This window comes from Pinus tabuliformis, chromosome 9 (assembly GCF_031772625.1).
Source record: "Pinus tabuliformis cultivar Carrire ecotype Pingquan chromosome 9, CPIR1, whole genome shotgun sequence".
NCBI lineage: Eukaryota > Viridiplantae > Streptophyta > Pinopsida > Pinales > Pinaceae > Pinus > Pinus tabuliformis.
This window is the reverse complement of record NC_142307.1, coordinates 348,623,196-348,632,335: the sequence shown is the minus strand read 5'-3', so window position 1 is coordinate 348,632,335 and position 9,140 is coordinate 348,623,196.

Genomic DNA, 9,140 nt, shown 5'->3' with positions numbered 1-9,140 from the left:
TACCTCCTCCATTGTTTCCTCCTCCTCCTCTACCTCTACCTCTACCAAATCCAGTTGCTCCTTCCTCTGTCATGGTAGTTTCCCTGGAGACTTCAGAGTCTTCTGGTTCTTCTACTAAGGGTGTATGAGAAGGAATTTCTCCCTCTTCTTCAGATGATTCTACTTCTTCAATTACAATTTGTCTCTCTGTAGAAGGAAGGAAAGGATCTCTTTCTAGTTCAGATTTGATGGAAGGTGTGGGAGATTCGACTCCTGCCTCTTGAATTCCAGGAATCCTAGGGCTAGGAGTGTAAGTTGGAGATGATGGAGGTGTCTCTTGTCTATTCCTTGAAGTAGATGGAGTTGTAAAAATCGAACTTTTGGCTCTAGCTAAAAACCTTCCCCTAGAATCTCTTGCTCTATGCATGTCATTTTTTTTATTTTTCTTCAAGTCGAGCTAATAATTCTCTTTCTGATCTTCCAGGTCACTCTATGTGCAAGAAGAGAGCATACTCAAGAGACTATTAAACCAATAAATTTCTCTTTTCTGATCCTCCAGATCACATTAAGTGCAGGAGGAGAGCATACTTTGAGATGTTATCAATTTTCCTTCCTTGAAATTTTCTTGTGTTTTTTTTTTTAAGAATTTGGCTACCTAATTTCACTTCCCCGGCAACGGTGCCAAAATGTTTGGTCAATTTAGTGAAGTCTAAATTGCAACTTTTAAATGTCAACCCGGGGCTCGTAAGCTGATGAAGTGAGGTGTACTATATGTACTTAGATAACCGTTTTCTTAGTCTTTTGTCGTTTTTAGCTTTTTTAAGTTTGTTTTCAAATGTATCTTTCCTACTGTGATGTGATGAAAATGTAATAAAGCAAGTGAAATGTGGATGATTGTGGTGATCTCTAAATGATTTCTCAAAACTTAAAAAGTATTCTACAAGAAATCTTGAACAACAACTGCAATAAAATCAACTCTTAAAGGAAAATAAAGACATCAAATAAAAGACTAATGACATCGGCCCAGTATCTCTGCTGCTGAATGAAAATGAAAATGAAATCTATATTAAATCCAACTAAAAGTAAGAACAACTATCTCACACTATTTCAACTCTTCAACTTAATCTTCTCTATGAAAAGATATCATGAAATGTTAAGCAATGTGAAATCTCAGTGAAACTACATAAAAGAGACTAGTCACAATACTTTAACTTTCTCTTAACCTTTTGCCTTTCAGCTGAATTTATCATGTAAGAAACAGTTATGAATAAGTCAAGTAATGTGAGTTCTAAAGAAAACTAAATCAAGCTATACTAAGTGATATTTTGGCTCCCAATAAAGTTATTTGATTATGGAAAAGGAACCATCAATAGATGAACAACTTGATATGTAAGAGCAGAAAGTAAATATGCAAGTTAAAGAAATGACAGTAAGGAAAATCAAAACTGCAAAACAATGAAGGTCAGCAACATAGACAAGATGATCACGCATGCCACTAGTTATAAAAAGAAAAGAAGGAAAATTGTCCCGGGCTTGCCTAAGAAACCTGCATAACACACTGATCAGTCATGAACATAAAAATGCAGAAATGTAAATCAACAGAAATCAAAGTTTATGTACAGCTAATATACATGTTGAAAAGAAATAAAAACACAACAATTTAAAATACATATGTACAACTAATATACATGAAACAAGAAAAAGAAATGCAGGAAATTAAAGGTTACTGTACAGGGCTTCAGCAAACAGGGGCCCTCTGCCTACTTCAGCCGGTTCAAGGAGCAGTTATACGCTTAAATGCAAAACAGTCTTCTCATGTATTGACAGCAAATGTAAAAGTACAGTGGGGAGTTCAAAATTACATACAAAAATGATTACCAAACGACTAACTCTACAGCGTTCAAGGACGCTTTATTTATAAGGAGAAAGCAAACTACTTTAACGAGATCTATGCTATTCAACCAGCTGTTTAAAAACACGTGAATCCTCTGCGTCCCCGGATCTAGGTAACTGCCATCGTGTTCATTCAATCTGGAGAATATGGTTGTTGGATTCGTGCTTCTAGATTGTCTCCGTGGCTGAAGATGATGCCACCTAGCTTCACGTGCCCAAAAACAGAGCAACGCAGAGCCGTGCCACCGCTGAACACTTCTGTTGACCGGTATTTGCCTCCTCGTTGACCGCAGGCTTTTATGGCTGTTCTAGGTGATCTGGAGGGACACGTACCATGTCCTTGACCCCTGGAACTTGCCCATGTGGCTCATCTTCTCAGAGGACACCTGTAACATATCGTTTAATAAAACAGCTGCGGAATCCTGTGCTGGCTGCAGAAACCTGGATCAGCTGCGGAAACCTGTGTTGGCTGCGGAAACGCAGCGCAATGAACCAAAATTCTAAACCAAACAACAATCACTTAGCATAGTTAGAAAACCATGTAAAAAGTCCTAAAATACAATGATTTAATCAACTTGGTGAATGAAATGAGTGGGAAAAGGAGGCTGAGAGGTGTATGGGAAGGTACAGGTTCAAGGCTCTACAAGAGTCTCCAGACCCTATTCAGGATCGTGTTCTAGTATGGTTTTTTCCTCCAGTTCTCTATTGTTGTTTGCATGTTGTTTGTATTCCTGTCACTAATTTCAAAAAGTTGTTGATGTTGTTTCTACAAGCTATCAATGAAATTACAAGCATTGGTAAGGTGCTCCATTGTCTCTTCCTGTTCTTGGCAGAGGACACATCTCAATGGGCCGTGCATTCCTTTTTTTTTTGCAGTTGGTCCCATGTTAATGCTCACCCATGGCTCAGGATCCAGACGAAGAAGGCTATCTTCGGCCATGTTTTTATTTTCCATATGCTTTCCCATTTATTTATTTCTGGATGTCTATTGTGTTCTGCTTTTAATTGGTAGTCTTCTCCTATTGTAAACATGCCTTTGATTTTGTGGCCCCATCTTAGGGTGTCTGATCCTTCTTTTATCGCTATTTTCCTTGTTGCCATTTCCTTGTCATAAAGTTCCCATTGGGGTGTTTCTGGCACTTCTAGCCAATCCTGTTGTTGTTTCCACTTTCTCCAGTATCCTTCTGGTTCCGAGCACCAGTAGTTTTGTACTGTGTTGCCCCCATGGAGGTTGGTGAATTGGTGGATTTCTGCTAGCTACGGCTGGTTGTTGAGTTTTCCCCTCTGTTGCCATGCTTCTTCCCAGAAGTTGGCTTTATCCCCTCCTCTGACTTCCCAAAAGCTATGTTTGTTGATCAGGTCCTTGTTGGCACTAGCTAGATTCCAGATTGCAGAGCCTTTCTTATCATTTTGGCTTCTCAGCTTTCCTTCGAGGGACCTGGGCATATCATATTTTCTCTCCCATAGTTTTTTCCAAAGATCTACCCCTCCTTGTATCCATCTCCACCACATCTTTTCTCCCATTACCTGATTCAGGATGTAAGGATCTTGGAGTCCAAGGCCTCCTTCTTTTAGGGATCTGCTGAGCCAACTCCAGGATAGGAGCGCCCATTTCTTTTCCATACTGGGTCCTTGCCATAAGAATTTTTTGAACATGTCTACCATTTTATGGCAGACTGTTTTAGGGGTTGCTTGGCTGGTTAGCTGGTATATCAGAATGGACTGTAGAACTGATTTTAGCAGTATTATGCGGCTTGGGATGTTTAGCGTTTTGAATGTCCATTTTTGCATTTTCCGTTGAGTCTTTCCCAACAAGTTTTTCCAATTTGCCACTCTATTTTGCTAGTCATTTAGCTGGATACCTAGATACTTTGTGGGGAAATTCCCAATTCTAAATCCCATGGATCTTGCTAGGAAATCTTGGGAGGGTGCTGGGGTGTTGAAGAAATATATATCCGACTTTTCTTTGTTTATCTCTATCCCAGAGGAACTTGTGAAGTCTGTGAGAATTTCCTTGAGCATTTCCTATCCATATAACATTACGTCGTCTACAAATTGCTGGTGGGTTAGAGGAAGATCATTCCCCTAGATTCTTAGGCCCATGTATTTTTTGCTGTAGACTTTTGCTTTGATGTATCTTCCTAGACCTTCTGCTGCAAGGATAAACAAGAAGGGTGATAACAGGTCACCTTACCTAAGCTCTCTGGTAGCATTGAAAGCTTCTGTAGGTGATCCGTTAAGCAGAATTGACAAAAATGGAGTGGTTACCATTGACATTACCCAACTTATCCATCTTTCATCGAAGCTAAATGCCTTTAGTATTTTTTGGAGATACTCCCAGTTCAGTCTGTCGTAAGCTTTGGCCAAATCTAATTTTGCCAGCATCCCTTTTGTTTTCTATTTTTTTAAGCAGTGAATTTCTTCTTGTGCCACCACTATGCTGTCTGTTATTTGTCTGCCTTTGACAAACCCTGTCTGCTCTTGGGATATCAAGCCAGGTAGTATGGGTTTTAGTCATTTAACCATTATTGTAGCTAAGAGCTATAGGTTGGAACCCTTGTGGTTCTTCCAAGTGCTCTGTCTTTGGGATCAAGGCTAGAAATGTTGAGTTCAGGGTCGGGTGCATTCTTTTGGTGCATCTGGATTCCTCTATTAACTTCACTAGGTCTTCACTCATGAAGGTCCAAGTCTTGGAAGAATTATACAGTAAATCCATCAGGCCTTGGTGCTTTATTCTTCTCCATATTTTTAAGTACCTCCTCCACCACCGCTTTAGTTATTACTCTTAGTAGTGCTAGGTTTTGATCTTTACTTACTAGATTAGGGACGTGTTGACTAATTTTGTGAATTTTATCCTCCCTTCTAATATTTAGTTCTATCAGAAGCCCTTTGAAATGATGAACTAGCAGATTCTCCATTTCTTCCTTCTAAGTTAGCCTTTTGCCTTGTTGGTCCATTAGGGAGAAAATTTTGTTATGCTGTTTATGTTGTACCATTTCTTTATGGAAGAATTTCGTGTTTCTTTCTCCTTCTTTTAGCCATTGGATTCTTGATTTTTGTTTCCAAAGGATTTCCTCTTGTTTTCTCCTTTCTTCCAATTTGTTTATCACCAGTCCCTCCTCTTCTACAAGCTCTTTGCTTCTTCCTTCCTCAATAATTTTCTGTTGTATGTGCTTCATCTTTATCTGAAGTATCTCATGTTCCTTCTATATGTTCCCAAATTCTTCTTTGTTCCATTTCTTTATCCTCCCTTATAGGTCTTTTAAACTAAGCTGAAAGGTGTGCATTTGGTTTCTTCATTCTATCACATTCTTAGTCCCTCTCCACCATTCCTTCATTATATCAATAAAGGTAGTTTCTCTTAGCCAAAAAGGCTCGAACCTAAAGGGTCTGTTCTGGTTCTTTTGGTTCATAGCAATTTCAAGTTTAATATACCAATGATCCAACCCTAAACATCGAAGGATTGTTGCTTCATATAAAATATCTTTCCCAATGAAGTGTTCTGTTGCTAAGAATCTATCTAGCCTAGAGGATCTTTGTCTACTTCCTCCCCTTCGATTGTTCCACATATATTTTCCATTTATGGTTGGGATATCTACCAATTTTAGTTCTTCTTGAAGATCCCTGAACCTCTCCATCTCCGGCTCTTCTCTTTGCAAACCTCCTTTTTTCTCCTCTATTGATGTTGTCAAATTGAAGTCCCCTACTATCAGCCACAATTTCTCCTCATGGAGTTTTCCTAGTTGTTGTATTTGAACGAGGAAACTTCCTTTTTCTGTTGGAATATTAGGACCATATATTACAGAGACTAGAAACCATTTTCTATTTCTGATTAGCCAGAATTTCCACGTGATGATTCTTTTCATGCATATCCAATACTCTAGTGTAATCTTTGTAGGGTTCTATAGTATTGCTATGCCTCCCGCACTGCCTTTCTCATCCATCGTCATGCATTAATACTTTGGTTTTATTTTATTTAGGATTTCCTCCATCCTCCCTCCCGTGATTTTTGTTTCTTGTATCAGCACAAGTTGAGGTTTCTCTTTTCTTAGCCTATTCGCTAATTGTCTCTATTTGCCATTACTATTAAGGCCTCTTATATTCCAGGATGTGATTATCATTGGGTTGCTTGGATAATTTGGTGGAATATCGTCGATAGCGATACTACCCTCCCTGTATTTACTAACATTTCTCCCATAATCTATATAGATTCTTGTAGGTTTCTTCGACCTCTTTTCTTTCTACGTTTTGCTTTGTTAGGGTAGTCTTGGGTGTTGTCCTATTGGAGGCCTAGTTGTTCTGCCATCTCCATCTTCCCCTACCCTTGTTTCGCTTGATACTGCTGTAATGTTTCTTTGTATAGTCGTTTTTGGTCTTTTGGAATGAATCGTTCATCTAGATGTCTCCATTCATTTAGTAGTTTCCTCAGTACCTCTTCTTCCATGCTCAGTTCTTCTCCCCTACTTGTATCTATTTCCTTTGTAGTGTTATCCATCTTATCCCTGTCTTCCTTTTCCTCCTTCTTTGTTGACTCGCTTTGGGCTTTCCTCTTAGGTTTTAGTTTACCTTGGCTCAAGCTGCTTTCTTTTCCTTTTTCCCCCTGATAGTCCATTGTTTGGGCGTCGTTGTTATCTTCTTCTTCTTCTTGCAGTACTTCAAAGTTGTTTGTTTTGCTGGGATGAGCTTGTTGTTCTTTTCCCCCCGTTGGTATTCTCTCTTGCTTGTCTTCTTTTGCTTTTTACTTCTTGAAACCCTTCCTTGTCTTCTTGGTTTTTCCTCTGTTGTTTATGCCTATACTCTTCTTCTTCTATATTTAGTGGGCACTCCTTAAATAGGTGGCCATACTCATGACATCTTCTACATCTGAATGGAATATGTTCATAGTTGAGGGTTTGCTACCAGACCTCTTCATGATACTCTAGTTCTACTGTGTCTGGGATGGGGTCAGCTATATTCATGTAAACACATATTCTAGCATATGAGGTGTATCTTCCTTTTTTTGTTGTTTCTGCTATTTTGACAAATCTGCCTATCGTGTTTCCTATGCCCTCTAGAATCTCTGGGTCCTAGAAGTCCATTGGGAGGCCAAATAGCCTAACCCACACCGGGGCTACCAGAAATTTTTCCTTGTTTGGGTCATAACATTCTTCCCAGTATCTCATAAACAATCCAGCATTATAATGAAAGTAAGGACCATTTTCAAAAACTTTTTCTTTATCTTGCAGGTTCGAGAATATTACCGTGAAGAAGCCTCTTGCTCCTAGCTTTAGCTTGATATGGCCTTGGGGTTGCCATTTTTGCTGGATCCATTTGGTGAGGTCCTTTTCTGTCGGCCATACTCCAATGAACTTGCATATAAGCACATGGTCTTTCATATAACTTTTGTATCGCTCCAGTTTGTTCATCGAAATGATGAATCTTGGTTTCTCCATCGCACATGGTAAACATTTACCTCTGCTGTCGGCCTGCCATCTTGCTCCAAGGACTGGTCCTGGCTTTCTTGTTTCTCTCGCCTGCTTTTGGTTACTGGTATTCTGACATTCCCCTACCACTGCATCTCGATAGGAGGGGATCTCTCCCTCCCTCTCCTCCTCTGTCATTCTCCTCTGATTCTTAGTGTCTGGGTCTGCTGCTTTCAGCAGTGTGCAGTTTTTTGGGCAAAGTACCACCTATCTCATGGTCGCCTAACCATTCAGGTTTATTTTCAATTTTATTTCATAAGGAATAGTTTATTTTATTTTATAAGGAATATGAACATTTTTTTAAAATAAAGTTAAATTTCTTTTATTTACATATAAATATCTATTTTTAATATGTTTGGATTTATTTAAAAAGGAGCAATTCGTCAAACCTATCAATGCTTGTTCCAAGTAAAATCATGACAAGCACAATTTTTAATATTTCATTTAATTAATTATTCATAAATCTTTTTTATATTTCTATTCATTAAATGCTTGTTCAGATTGACATAAAATTAATTTTCCAATTTTTTTGGAGAGTACAATATTTCATATTATAATTAATGTTTCAAGAGTATGATTGTGGAACTCAAATTACAATTTCCTAAATTTGATAATCTTTACAAAATTAATTGCAAAGAAATATATATATATATATATATATATATATATATATATATATATAAACTAAATTTAAATGATGTAGCAAAACTAGTTCAGTCAACAATTATAATCAAAATACAACTTTTTCAATTTAACAATCTTATTGCCATTTCTTTGCACCTTTAGTTTAACTTACTTGACATTTACATACCTGCAGTCAGGCCTGGAATTTCAAATTCTCTCTGCCTGTCAAATGAAAATTTGATGACGTTTTTGAATTTTTCATGCCCTTCATTTTACATTTTAGGCAAATTTGAGAGTGTCCACTTCCCTTATCATTTTGGTTTTGACATTTTTTAATTAAGTGTTTATTTAATATATACTTATCAATAATGCTACATTTTTTTATAATCATTCATTTTTTAAGGGTTAGATGAATATATGCCCTTCCAAATAAAATTAAAACTAGTTTTAATCTGAATACTGTGGTCTAAAGCATCCCACTACATTCAATATTTTTTAGATTTTGTAGCTAAAAATTATCTAACATCCCACAACACTCAATATTTTTTAGATTTTACAATTGAAAATTATCTAAGGCATCCCACTACATTCAATATTTTTTAGATTTTACATTTGGAAATTACAATTTCAAGATATCCCTGTCCAATTTAAGCCAAAATTAACCAAAAAAAATTGCCCCAAAAAAAAGAAAAACTCAGAAAAATAGCATACTTGATGATAGAAGAAAAAATCAACACTAACCTTTTCTATAAAATCACATAGCACTAAATAAATAACAAAAACAGAAATATATTTTATGCCGATAATTATTTAGTAACGAAAGTCCCATCTGTAGTGGCATAGAAATGAGGCATTAAAAAAAGGCTAGAATTTATTTTATTTTCTCCATTTTATAATAAATATAATACACAACAAATTTAACTTAACTTTTATTTAAATAACCATTTATCTAAACATTATTCAGGCAACCAAGTGTCTCTTTTATATTTTATATTTGTATTATACAAAATTTTCACTACACACTTATAGAGGTAACCCTTTATTAACACAATTATAAGGATAAGAATTTAGGATAAGAATTTCTCTTTCCTTAAAACTTTCTAGATCCGAGATCCAACGTTAAGAGGAAAAACCATAATTTTAACAAGTAAAACACCAACATTACAACATAAATCAACCTTT